This window comes from Capricornis sumatraensis, chromosome 12 (genome assembly GCF_032405125.1).
Source record: "Capricornis sumatraensis isolate serow.1 chromosome 12, serow.2, whole genome shotgun sequence".
In the NCBI taxonomy this organism is placed as follows: Eukaryota; Metazoa; Chordata; class Mammalia; order Artiodactyla; family Bovidae; genus Capricornis; species Capricornis sumatraensis.
In genome coordinates this window covers 84,060,774-84,075,124 of record NC_091080.1, presented here as the reverse complement: position 1 = coordinate 84,075,124, position 14,351 = coordinate 84,060,774, and the positions used below count along the sequence as shown (strand labels likewise).

Here is a 14,351-nt window from a genome sequence, read left to right as displayed (position 1 = left end):
AGCTCTCTTCTCTGTATCTGCTGTCTGTCTGCATTTAAAGCTGGAGAGAGGCAGTACAGCCTTATGAGAGAGTCCTGTTGAAAGCCTGGAGAAAAGTTAGGAACTTGGGTGCAGAGTAGTAATTAATATAATTGATTATGTCACTTAGGTCCCGTATAATTGCATATCGTTTTCCATTAAAACCCCAATCCAAATTCCTTGTACCTCTTTTCCCCTCAGCCCTGTGTTTCTGGGCCGACCACAGTTAGCTGAGTGCTTGCCAGGCTGCCTTTTCTTCCAGTCCCTGCCCTGCTCCATCTCCAGGCAGAGAAGCCCAGCTGGCTTTCCCTGCCAGGTGTCCTGAGGTGTCCTTCCCCACTCACGAGAGCACCCCCTGCCCAAACAAACACCCCATCTCCTAGGAGAAGAATCCTACTTCCACATAGGGATGCAGATTTTGCTTTTGAAAGTTTTTAGAAAGCTCGTTCAGCATTGGTCTTCTTCAGAAGGAATCCTGTCCCACACGTAAGGCAAATTACTAACTTTTTCCCCCCATTCTATTTTTGGAACTTTTATTGAATTTCAAGCTTGCACACAAAGGCAAGACTGAAACCAGGGAGTGCTGTGTACCCTTTACCCAGGTACCCCTAGGTGTTTACATTAGGTACAGTTATTATTGATCATCTTCCTGAAAGAACACAGGCAAAGAATGAGCCAGGTATGATTTCTTCCCTAGTCTGAAATCCCGCTCGTCTGACTTCCCAGTACTGCTAGGCCTTTTTTTTCCCCTTTCCTTTTTTTTTTAAACTCTATCTTGTGTTTATTTGTGTACTTATATCAAACACTATTTAATATTGCAGCCTTTGAAATTCCCAGTGCAGAGCTAGTGAGAACGTGGTTTCCCTTGTTCCTCTGTAAAACCTGCTTCACAGTGATTTGCGTTATTTCTGCTGTCGTGAGCTCAGTGTTTCTCTGCTGTTTTGGATGTACTAGGATTCTGGGTTCAGTTATCTTGGCCTCAGTCCTAGGTGGTAATGGGTCACATGGGCCCACCTTCTTTCACATTTTCAGCTAGGTGAGAAGCTAACCTACCTTAAGAGTCTTAGAGAATGGAGAGGAACATTTTCTGTGTTACAATTATAAATTGAGTCTTCATTTTGCTAGGTGAGAGCACTGATATTTGTAATTTCGCGGCCTTTGGGGTTTATAAATAGATCCGATAATCCCCATGAACTAGATTTCAGAGCAGCCCAGCAGAAGAGCCGCATCCTTTGACATACTCAGAGTATCGCAATGTCTTTTATGGTGGAAAAGGAGAAAGATGAAAATGATCCTATATAAAAATTCACGTGGGCTTCTCCATGATCCCCTTTTCTTGCTTAATGTGTTAGGGCAGATCATCTCTGAGATGTGGCTTTTAACCTGCTTTAGCCTCATCTGTTGTGTGTTTTTTCAGTGCAGAATGACCCTTATTCTCAGAACCATCTGATATTTTCTTGGGAGTAGGGAGGTGAGGGGCACAGGTGGGCCCTGGGAGCTTTGCTTCCCTTGGTGATAACCCTGAGTTCGTGTTATCTGATGGGCCCAGGCTGCAGGCACTGTCTATCACAGGGGACCAGGTAACGGCTTGAGGTTTCCTAGTTACAGTAACCGATCCTGACTCCAGGCTATGGCAGGAAGCAGATTCCTCTAGCAGTTACTGAAACCTGGGACCCTGTTTTTTTATTCCTTGGTCCTGGTATCCGAGTTACAGAGGTCCCTGCTTTTCTCAGAAAGTTCTTACTCTTGACCTTAAATAAAACCAGGTGACGTTTTGGTTCAAGTGGCTTATAGAAAGAATATCTTTGAAAACAATTTAAATAATTTAATGCATTGGTCATAGCAAACACCCTCTTCCAACAACACAAGAGAAGACTCTACACATGGACATCACCAGATGGTCAACACCGAAATCAGATTGATTATATTCTATGCAGCCAAAGATGGAGAAGCTCTATACAGTCAACAAAAACAAGACCAGGAGCTGACTGTGGCTCAGATCATGAACTCCCTATTGCCAAATTCAGACTTAAATTGAAGAAAGTAGGGAAAACCGCTAGACGATTCAGGTATGACCTAAATCAAATCCCTTATGATTATACAGTGGAAATGAGAAATAGATTTAAGGGCCTAGATCTGATAGATAGAGTGCCTGATGAACTATGGAATGAAGTTTGTGACATTGTGCAGAAGACAGGGATCAAGACCATCCCCATGGAAAAGAAATGCAAAAAAGCAAACTGGCTGTCTGGGGAGGCCTTACGAATAGCTGTGAAGAGAAGAGAGGTGAAAAGCAAAGGAGAAAAGGAAAGATATAGGCATCTAAATGCAGAGTTCCAAAAAATAGCAAGAAGAGATAAGAAAGCCTTCTTCAGCGATCAATGCAAAGAAATAGAGGAAAACAACAGAATGGGAAAGACGAGAGATCTCTTCAAGAAAATTAGAGATACCGAGGGAACATTTCACGCAAAGATGGGCTCGATAAAGGACAGAAATGGTATGGACCTAACAGAAGCAGAAGGTATTAAGAAGAGGTGGCAAGAATACATAGAAGAACTGTACAAAAAAGATCTTCACGACCCAGATAATCATGATGATGTGATCACTCATCTAGAGCCAGACATCTTGGAATGTGAAGTCAAGTGGGCCTTAGAAAGCATCACTACGAACAAAGCTAGTGGAGGTGATGGAATTCCAGTTGAGCTGTTTCAAATCCTGAAAGATGATGCTGTGAAAGTGCTGCACTCAATATGCCAGCAAATTTGGAAAACTCAGCAGTGGCCACAGGACTGGAAAAGGTCAGTTTTCATTCCAATCCCAAAGAAAGGCAATGCCAAAGAATGCTCAAACTACCGCACAATTGCACTCATTTCACATGCTAGTAAAGTAATGCTCAAAATTGTCCAAGCCAGGCTTCAGCAATACATGAACCGTGAGCTCCCTGATGTTCAAGCTGGATTTAGAAAAGGCAGAGGAACCAGAGATGAAATTGCCAACATCCGCTGGATCATGGAAAAAGCAAGAGAGTTCCAGAAAAACATCCAATACCAGACCACCTGACCTGCCTCTTGAGAAATCTGTATGCAGGCCAGGAAGCAACAGTTAGAAGTGGACATGGAACAACAGACTGGTTCCAAATAGGAAAAGGAGTACGTCAAGGCTGTATATTGTCACCCTGCTTATTTAACTTCTATGCAGAGGACATCGTGAGAAACACTGGACTGCAAGAAGCACAAGCTGGAATCAAGATTGCCGGGAGAAATATCAATAACCTCAGATATGCAGATGACACCACCCTTATGGCAGAAAGTGAAGAGGAACTAAAAAGCCTCTTGATGAAAGTGAAAGAGGAGAGTGGAAAAGTTGGCTTAAAGCTCAACATTCCGAAAACGAAGATCATGGCATCTGGTCCCATTGCTTCATGGGAAATAGATGGGGAAACAGTGGAAACAGTGTCAGACTTTATTTTTTGGGGTTCCAGAATCACTGCAGATGGTGACTGCAGCCATGAAATTAAAAGATGCTTACTCCTTGGAAGGAAAGTTATGACCAACCTAGATAGCATATTCAAAAGCAGAGACATTACTTCGCTGACTAAGGTCCGTCTAGTCAAGGCTATGGTTTTTCCTGTGGTCATGTATGGATGTGAGAGTTGGACTGTGAAGAAGGCTGAGCGCCAAAGAATTGATGCTTTTGAACTGTGGTGTTGGAGAAGACTCTTGAGAGTCCCTTGGACTGCAAGGAGATCCAACCAGTCCATTCTGAAGGAGATCAACCCTGGGATTTCTTTGGAAGGAATGATGCTAAAGCTGAAACTCCAGTCCTTTGGCCACCTCATGAGAAGAGTTTACTCATTGGAAAAGACTCTGATGCTGGGAGGGATTGGGGGCAGGAGAAGAAGGGGACGACAGAGGATGAGATGGCTGGATGGCATCACTGACTCGATGGATGTGAGTCTGGGTGAACTCCGGGAGATGGTGATGGACAGGGAGGCCTGGCGTGCTGCGATTCATGGGGTCACAAAGAGTCGGACACGACTGAGCGAGTGAGCTGAACTGACATTAAATTTGATTAAATTGAATTTGAAGAATTAAATTTATAGTCTTAAGCTTTTTCTTAAAAATCTAGTGTGATATTTTGAAAATAGGTATCAGACTTTCTGGGTCTTTTTTCCCTCCTCCCCCTTTGACAAACATGATTAGTGTGGGAAATTGTGGTACCCATTGCTACAGTTTTAATTAATGTACTGGGGCTCCAAAATAGCTCAGTTGGGAAAGCGTTAGACTGAAGATCTAAAGGACCTTGGTGACTTAGATAGTAAAGAATCTGCCTTCAGTGTGGGAGATCTGCGTTCAATCCCTGGGTCGGGAAGATCACCTGGAGACGGGAATGGCTATCCCCTCTAGTATTCTTGCCTGAAGAATCCCACGGACAGAGGAGCCTGGCAGGCTACAGTCCATGGGGTTCGAAAAGAGTTGGGCATGATGGTACCCACTGCTGCAGTTTTAAATAATGTACAAGTGACAAAACTTACCACCTTAGTTCTTTTTGCAAACTTAACCTTCTTTGCAATATTGTAGGCTTGTGATTTTTTACTTTTCTCATTTAACACAGCCCTTGTGATGTCTATGGTTTAAGTTACTGACACAATTCTTGACTGACTTCAGTAGGAAAGGACAGTAGGAAAGTAGAACAGTGGAAATGAGGAGGGGAGTGGTGGCGATGTCAACAGTACTCCGTTTGAGGGGGCAGGTCGAGGCTGCCGCCAGGACTGTTTAGGAACTGTGCTTGTGGAGACAGCCGAAAACCAGGGGGACTGAAAGGGGTGACGGGAGAGACTTCAGCCCGCCATATAATCCTGAGACCTCAGAAATCTACCGGTAGTCCTTCATGTGTTTGTGTTAGGCACAGCTTTCTTGCTGTGGTCTCCTTTATGGAGATTTATCTCTAGGAGCAATAATGCCTCAACTCACTAGCATCATAGTACAAGTTCATTTCTCTGTGAGAGTTTCTGATTAATTTTTCGATGAGATAATTGTCCTCTGGGATAAGAGAGGCCATAGAAAGGGGGAAGAGCACAGAATGTGAGAGCAGCTTCGTAAAGCTTCCCAGTGACCTTGGTTCACAGCTGGGTTAGTGATAAGATTGGAAATTTCACTATCAGAGTCATTTCTGGCAAGAATGGATCTGCCATGATCCAAAGCAGCTTTTATCTATCCCTAATTTTATATTCTAATCTGGGAAGATGAAGGATGGTGTGTATAAAATATCTGGCTTAAGCTTTGGCACCTTACAGGCACTGAATTTTTGAAGCCTCTTAAAAATGTTATTGGTAGTTATTAATAACTAATAATATAGTTTTACTCTCAGTTCAGTTCAGTCGCTCAGTTGTGTCCGACTCTTTGTGACCCCATGGGCTGCAGCATGCCAGGCTTCCCTGTCCGTCACCACCTCCCGGAGCTTACTCAAACTCACGTCTGTCGAGTAAGTGATGCCATCCAACCAAAGGCAAAGGCCTTTTGGGTAAAAAATGTTACAATAAACCCCAAATTATCTTTCTTCCTTGGAGACTGAGGCAGGAAGATAAATGAAGAAATTGATAGTTGGAGTAGAGAGTATTTTATATGTTGATCATTACTCCTTCAGAGAGTCTAGGGAGATGGGGAGCCAGCTTGGGAGTCAGCTGGGTGCTAGCATGCGTTTTACATGAGATTCTTCCGTCCCGCCTCAGGCCCGGGTGGTGGGCGGCGGGCCAGGGGCAGCGGCCCTTGTGGAGGAGAGGAGGCTAGGGCTCTCACTTCGCTGGCTGTCCCCACACCTGGCAGGCGTCTGTGTTTCCGCGTGGAGTGGCGCGTTTATGCTTCTTCCCTCCACCCCACGCCCCGGTTCTGCTGGCACCCATGTGTTTCCATGAGAAGACAACCACGCTGAGATGCCAAGCGCTAATGACTTATGGTAATTAAGGATGTTTTGAATCTTTAAACAGGAACAGCCCCTTGGCTGAGTATCAGTTTGGCATTTGTTGCTCCTTGAATTTCTTCTTTATTTTCAAAAAAGCCAACTCGTTTCTCCTTCCGAAGAAGTATTTCCTGTAGTCCTTGTATTTTTGTGGGCAAATGTATCGAGGGAAGTTCAGCAGATTGTGAATTTTGACTCTTTCTCAGCCCTTGGAGGAGTGAAGTATCTTTATCTCCCAATTGGAGACATAGGTTGTTTTTATTTTTTTAAATTAATCTATTTGTAATTGGAGGACAGTTGCTTCACAGTGTTGTGTTGGTTTCTGCCATTCATCAGCATGAACCAGCCATAGGTGTGCATGTATCCCTTCCCTCCGAACCTCCCGCCTGCCCCGTCCCAGCCCTCTAGGTTGCCACAGAGCACTGGGCTGAGCTCCCGGTGTTATCCATCAGCTTCCCGCTTGCTATCTGTGTTGCGTGTGGCAATGTATATATTTCACTGCTTCTCTCTCACAGTGCCCCACCCTCTGAAACATAGGTTTTTATTTGCTGAGTTTTGAGAGGGTTTCTATACTTTGTGGATCATTCTTAGCAACTGGGCTCATTTTTGTCTGGGTATTGATGTAACTGCAGGTAAGAAGGATGAATATGGCGATGGAGACAGACTGCTTTCTGTGGCTGGTTCAGGTCCTCCCAGGGACTGTCCCCATCATTCCTATCTCTTCTTTCTTTGATTTGCTCCTTTGATTGGCCTGTCTATCAGTGAATGACCTGTCGCAGAGTCGGACACGACTGAGTGACTTCAATGTCAATGTCAATGTCAATGTTGTACTCCTGAAACTAACACCATATAGTAAATCAACTCTACTTCAATTCAAATAATCCCCTGGAATTTGTTTGGATGATATTTTCCTGGGTATGGAAAATGCAGACTTAGGTTCTTGTTTGGGATTGGCAGGGAAGAGGGGAGGATGAAGAGGCCTCAGGCTCTGAGGCAGTCTGAGGTGTGTGTATAGGAAGAGTGAGCATGTGTGGAAATCAGTGAAGTAGGAAGCACTAACCGAGCTTTGGACCCAAAGAGCTGGGGGAGGTAGGTGGCGCAGAGGTCTCATGGTTTTAATTGCCAGCTCCCAGCTGGTAAAGGGCACATGGAGCTAGCCACGGAGCAGAGAGCCTGGGTGAGGTGTCCCTACCTTCCAAGTGCTGTCTTTCCTGCTGCAGCAGGTGACAGCGGAGGGACTGACGACTGTGAGTCCACAGAGGGCAGTCCACAGAGGGCACATCCTCCCTCGCCTGCTGGACGGAGGGGCCCCGGCAGAAGTGGGAAGGGGGTGAGAGCAAGGGTGGGAGGGTGGAAGGCAGTCTCCCACCTGCTCCTCACCCTTCTTATTCCACTTGGGGAAATGGGCTTGTCGGGCTTGGCTTCAGGCATTAGGCAGCTGTCTCTGAAAAGGTTTGCTCTTTGATTTGAAGGGTCAGGCACCTTTGCGTCAGAGGAGAACCAACATTTGGGGTAGTCATGTGTCTGAAATAGGATCCAGTTTGAGAGCCAGAGGCACTTTGGAGTGGGTCGGGCTGCAGCTGCTCCAGGTTATAGATGAAGAGAGCTTATGGGACTTGATGATGGTGTCTGGAACACAGTGGGTGCTTATGAAATGTTTACTGAGTGGCCGGGAGAGTCAGTGAGTCACTGAGGATCACACCGTGGCTGATTCACATTTCTGCTCTCTTAGATATTTTTACTGACATATCACCCCAAAGCTGTCTTGTGTATATTTCTCCTACAGGCCTGAAATATGGGGTGAAATATAGGCACTGGGTTATAATTAAAACATCACTGAAGTTTTATCTTCTGCTTTGTGGCACAGTATAAACTACACATTCCAGGGTGGGGGAGGGATAAATTAGGACTTTGGAATTAGTATATATAAGGTACTATATATAAAATAAGCAGGATCCTACTGTATAGCACAGGGAAGTATAGTCAGTATCTTATAATAAACCATAATGGAAAAGAGTATGAAAAAGAATATACACACACACACGTGTATGTGCACAAAGGACTACATGTTCCATGTGTGTTTCAGGTTTTCAGTTTCAAGTTTTTACTCACTTTCTACTGTTGGAAATTTTTGGCAGGATCCAAAATGTAATCCAATGTTATTTTACATTCTGAAACTTAAATATCCTTGATAAACTTGGAAAACTTTGTAAGTTATTTAAAATATTTTTGCTATATTTGTTGCTTATGTTTTTGGGTGTAATGAGGATATTGGCCTAAGAGAGTATCTATAGCAGTGGTCCTCAACCTCTCCAGCACCAGGTACTGAGTTCATGGAAGACAGTTTTTCCACCGACTAGGGAGGTCAGGGGATGGTTTCAGGATGATTCAAGCACATTACACTTTTTGTGCACTTTATTTTTATTATTATTACATTGTGATGTACAGTGATGTAATTCTGCAGCTCACCATAATGCAGAATCAGGGGGAGCCCTGGGCTTGTCCTGTGGCCAGGTGGTAATGCGAGCAGTGGGGAGCGGCTGTAAACATGCAGGAAGCTTTGCTCCCTTGCTCACCTGCAGCTCACCTCCTGCTGTGTAGCCCACCTCCTAAGAGACCTTGGACCCTTCTGTGGCCTAGGGGTTGGGGACCCCTGATTTCCAGCTTTGATGATCTTGAAAGATCAACAGTTTCCAAGTGAAATTCAATGTTTTATGTTAGGGATCATTAACTGGCTATAGTATATGTCTTATCTTCAATTATCTGTTACACCAGTAACCTTTAACTGGCACCCTCAAATCAGATTTGCCTTTTTCTGGTACGTCCTTACCCCCTGGCTGAGGCAAGCTTCCTGAAGCTCTGGGCTGGCCACGGTCTGATGAGACACCTTGGCATCACCTGCTACCTCCACTTGGCAAGATACCCTGAGGTTGGAAGGTGAGGGGGTGGGGAGGGTGTGTGAGTTCAGAGGTGTTGTAAACATTGTCACACGAACTCATTGTTACTGTTGATGAATTTTTGCTTCACGGTTGGGCCTCCCCTCCCAAATTCTTGAGACTACCCGTTGATTACTCTGCCAGTTGGAACCATGAAATGGAGGGATTCAGGGCTTCCCTGGTGGCTCAGAGGTTAAAGCGTCTGCCTGGAATGCAGGAGACCCGGGTTCGATCCCTGGGTTGGGAAGATCCCCTGGAGAAGGAAATGGCAACCCACTCCAGTACTCTTGCCTGGAGAATCCCATGGAGGGAGGAGCCTGGTAGGTTACAGTCTATGGGGTCGCAAAGAGTCGGACACGACTGAGCGACTTCACTTCACTTCATTGAGGTCCATATAATGCCAAAATGTATTTTTTACTCTTCCTTTTCATTCCATATTCAGGCACATGATTTATCAGCTAGTATTAATGCATGCTAAGTCCCTTCGGTTGTGTCTAGCTATTTGCGGCCTTGTGGACTGTAGCCTGCCAGGGTCCTCTGTCCATGGGGTCCTCCATGGGGGAGGCAGGAGGGGGGTTCAGGATGGGGAACACGTGTGTACCTGTGCCGGATTCATGTTGATGTGTGGCAAAACCAATACAATATTGTAAAGTAATTAACCTCCAATTAAAATAAATAAATTTATATTAAAAAAAAAAGAATACTGGAGTGGGTTGTCATGCCCTCCTCCAGGGGATCTTCCCTACCCAGGGATAGAACCTGCATCTCTTGTGTCTTCTGCTTGGCAGGCATGTTCTTTACCACTAGTGCCACCTAGTAGCAAAGCTAAATTTCAGTGACTGAAATTTCACTTTTTGGTACTAGACATCTTTACCTTACACATTGGGAAGTCATGAGAAACTCTCAGTGATGGAGTAAGATTATAAGGTGTATTACTTAACTTTACACAGGTAAAAATAGTGACTGTGTTAGCACAAGAGTTTTGTTTGTGTGCTTCCTCATCTCTCATAGCACAGAGTTGATTGAAAATGCTTAGAAAGGATGAATTTAGAAAGTCTGTATATTAGATACAGAAGGAACTCCCAGGAGAAGTCACTGAAAGGATTTGCCTCTGAGGAGCAAGGCTGGGAGTGGAGGGGGGTGAGCTTGCTTTTCTTTATAAGCCCTTTGGTAGTGTTTATATTTTTTGTTATGTGCATATGTTACTTTGGCAGATACAAAACATATATTGTTAAAAATTCCAGCTATCTTCTTGGCCAGAGTAGGGCCAGACAGTAGCAGAGTGATAAAGTTGCGCAGTGGGAGTACGGCGTGAATTTTGGGATGCCTAGAGTCCTGTCTCCAAAGCTCACAGGTTGACGGAAATCTCACCAGAGCTTTGCACATGGAAAGACAAACAGAGAAGCAGACCAAGAAGCAAACAGCGGCGAGTCATGTTTTAACTCCCTGTGGACATCTCCTTCAACCTCGAGCGTGGCGGGATACGTTCTCGGTCACTGGGCACCAGTGTTGGCTTGACGCTTGTGCTGCCACTGTGGCCCCTGGAGCTGCCCATGGCCGGGGGCACTTGCCAGGGTGAAACCTTGTGGCAGAGCCGATTACTGGACTAGTAGGAGCCCTGCCAATGAGGAGTCCTGAACTCGTGGATGTGAAAGCAAGAAAGTGAGTTACAAATAGGAGAGGGGCAAGGAAGGGAGAGTGAAATGTTGAGCTTATGTTCAGGGACGCTTTGCAGGAAAGGATGTTGCTTAAAGCTGGTGCTTCTTCGAACCACTGATCTGAGAACAAGTTTGACCGTGGAGTTTAATGTTTTGTTTCATTACTGTCATACCACACCCTAGAGTGAAAAACAAATAAAGAAGGTATTAAAGAAAATATTCTTAGACCTGAAAAAAGAATCCCCTGATTCTTGTCTGATTCCAGGACCTTGACAGTCACAAACCTGCGTATTTGTATGGTAGGGGCATTTCTCAGTCTGGTGGCTCTTTCTAGAATCTGTGCAGTTGTTCTTCTTAAGGTGGTCCCAAAGAAAAGGCCGTGTGTTCTGAGGAGATCAAGAATAGAATATTTACTTTTTCTTCTTTTTTTTGCAAATAGGCCATACTTTACTTCCAGGGTCAACTGGAATGTATTTTAATTAGTCCATCATCTTGGGAAATTTATCATTGAGCAGAGTGTACTGAAAGGCTTGGCTCAGTTTATTTATTTGGCTTCCAAATGTGAGTCCAGCACAGCCACCAAAAAAATGGCATAGATTTCAGTGGCTCTTTGACATTGTTTTAAATAAACATTTTGTCTGTTAACTCTTAGGGATGCAAGAGAGTAAACTTGGTTTACTAAGCTTTTGCTCTCTCTTATTCCTCGCCCTGACAGGAGAGGAAATTTCAGGATGGATTTTTCACTTGAAGCATCACCTAAAGGGAAGTCCAGTGGTTCAGACTTTGCCTTCCAATGCAGAGGATGTGGGTTCAGTCCCTGGTCAGAAAGCTGAGATCCCACATGCCTCATGGCCAGAAAGCCAGAGCATAAAACAGAAGCAAAATTGTAACAAATTTAATAAAGACTTAAAAAAAAAGTCTTTAAGAAACACCCAGAGCTACTTCTGGTAGCATCAATGCAATGAAAGTAAGCATAGGTTATTTCCGGTGCTAAGAGCTGTGGGTCACAGGAGTTGGATGTAATGAAAAGGAAAAAGTAAATGTTGGAATGAGGCAGAGATACGCGTATCTGAGACTATACTCTGAATAAAACCGGTTTCGAGGGTGTGGGTGAAATGCATACCAGGTATTTAACACGGCAGTGAGTCAGAGTGGCTCTGTGGGACCCCCCACCCCATGCCCCTCAACTTTCCTGTTGACCGGGCAAGTTCTACAGGCTGTTTGCCGCCAAGACAGGGCCTAAAAGTTGGGCAACTGTTTAATTGTTGTTTTCCAGAGTAGAGCCAAAGCAGGGTTAGCACACTGGTTGTAAAATCCTTCCTCCTTTTGAAAACCTCAAAACCATCAAACTACTTCCGTTCTTAATCTCTGAGAGGGCAAGTGATGAGGCCTAGCCCTTGGTCATGGGACGTGAGTGGCCCCGAGGTCAGGTTCCTCCTCCTCAGAGCATGTGGGCATTGATCCAGCACAACCTGCTGCTGGGCGTCCCGCCTTCCCTGGAGGAAAGGCGACTTTGGAGAGGTCATTCAGCTGGGTTCTGCGAGTCTGGGGTCACTGTGTTAAAAAGAAGTTCCCTGCCTTTCTGCCTGCTTTAAGGTTTCCTGGTTGTTTTCTTAGTGGCAGTGATATCAGTTCTGCTGTATACTTGCTAGGTGCCGAGGGGACACTTATAAATAACACTCAGTGCTGTTTGCTGGGTTGCCAAAAAAAAAAAAAAAGCTGATGAACATAGTGAGGCAAGTTTTGTAGAAGATCTGTCCACCTGGGTGCTACTCAGTGGCTTGTGGGTGATGATTTTATGGGTTGGATGAGGTGGGAGGTTTCCTTCCTTTTTTTTTCTCTGTGTGGTGAAATCTTGTCCTCCTGTTGAAAAACATAGGGAGAAACGGGAGTGTGTGTGTGTTACGGGGGGGCAGGGGGTGAGGGTGTGTGTGTGATATCAGCAGCTGAGCTTATAATCGGGCAGGTTCTTTTAGTGTAACTTCTACTTATGGTTTTAATAACTGCATTGTACCAACAGTTCGGGGGAAATGATTGCCCTTGTCTTCAACCTGTTGCCCATGTGGAAATGATCTCTAAGGGAGCCCAAAGCAAGTGTCTTTTAAGTTGCTAAATTTTTGGATTTCTCAATTCCCTTTTTTTGGTGTGTGTGTCAAAATTTGCAGTTTGATAAAACATCAGTGAGTCGTCACTCTGAGCTACTTTCAAGAAGCAGGAAGTCATGCCTGTTTTCATGCATAGCGGCCTGGTCTGTTGTTCCTCTCCAGTGGCCACCTTGTGCTGGTCCTGGGTGGTGTGGGTCTGGCCGGGGCCCTCGGCCAGGTGAGAGGGCATTTGTTGTCTGCAGAGCTCGAAGCATCTCAGCTGTGGGAAGCATCTGCTGCTCCAGGAAAGCCTGCACTGAACATTTCTGGACGTCCTGCTGTGCACCTGCGAGCTGCCGAGGGAACACACATAAATAACATGCGGCGCCGGCTGCCGAGTTGCCTGCAGGCTTCTTGTTTCTTGCACCGGTGAGTCCAGCAGTCTCAGGAGATCTGGCTGGTTGTTTCCCTCACTGTTGGTGCTTAAGATCAGTTGGTGTCATCATCGTGGGGCGTGAGCAGTCAGGCTGGGCCCTGGCTCTCCACCTGTGAATTTCAGCAATGTCGCAGGAGCAGTTGAACGTGCTTGATGACCAGCAAACCATGACTGAGCCTCCCCGAGCCATTGTTAGCAGATACTTTATAGCAGAATTAATGTGTCGAATAAGAACCACAGTAATTAAATGTAAAGGAGAAGTCCATGCTCATGTCATTCATTCAGCAAACATTTACTAGAGGCCTCTGGCACCAGACGATGCTCACCCCTGCCTTGCAGAAAGGTGGGCACATCAGTGCTGTCCCGACTGCAGTGAGGCCCACAGAGAGGTCTTGAGGACTTCAGAGAGGGGCTGAGCTGAGAGTCGGCAGGGGATTGGAGCTTTGAGTGAAGGGGTCAGTTCCCCTCCATGGTTACCCCTGCCTACCTTCACCATCTTCCTCATTTCCCTCTGGGCTGTCCTCTCCCAACTTGCCCCACCTTTGGTGGATAAGGGATAGAGGTGGTCCTTGGCAGCTTCACTTTCATCTGCCTTGTCTTGCTCTTGGGTCCTGTTTGTGTGCGCGCCTGGCTGCCTTCCTCTCTGCCGGCTGAGTTCTGCCTCCTCAATGAGGGAAAGCTGGAGGGGCTGACATCCCAGGACAGGAAACTGTAGAGAAGGAGAGCCTGTCCAGGATGTCTGGGGCAGAGGGCCAAGTGTATGCCCACCCAGGCGACTGCAGTTGCTTCAGGGTCAGTTCTCAGGGAAGTTCAATTTCCAAGGCAAGGAAAAGACAGCATGATTCCTTCCCAGGCTCTTTCTTTTGCCTCCAAGTCATGTTGTGGTGACTGTCGGGGGTTTGAGGATTTGGGGGCTGACCAGGGAAAAAGGCACACCCATGAGAGGCAGTAGTAACACGCAAGCCTGATTGGACAGCGCTTGGACAAAGTTGCAGGAGGCCAGCTAGCCAGAGGCTTCCAGCCAGGGGACCACCATTCAGAAGGGAGGAGGGCTGGGGACTCCCCTCCCCGGAGTGGGCTGGCTGGGGGGCTGGTGGCTGGAAGGGGCTCCCATGTCGAAGTGACCTTGCTCAGCAGCAGAGCGCTCCGAGAGCCCTCACAGACTTAATAACTGTAAGGTCCCACCTGGTCAATGTCAGGTGTTGTTCCGCGGGTTCTGTAAAGCAGCCTCTGTGGTTAGAAATCTGCTTGTTTGTTTTCA

The 14,351-nt window shown here is 45.9% G+C and overlaps 1 protein-coding gene and 1 non-coding gene across 4 annotated transcripts in view; both read left to right on the top strand.

Annotated features, from left to right (window-relative positions):
• Positions 1-14,351, top strand: part of DOCK9 (dedicator of cytokinesis 9) — a 290,025-nt gene that overhangs the window by 32,177 nt on the left and 243,497 nt on the right. The window lies entirely within an intron of this gene.
• Positions 9,088-9,159, top strand: TRNAS-GGA (transfer RNA serine (anticodon GGA)). The gene has a single exon. It is a non-coding gene; the product is annotated as a tRNA-Ser (tRNA).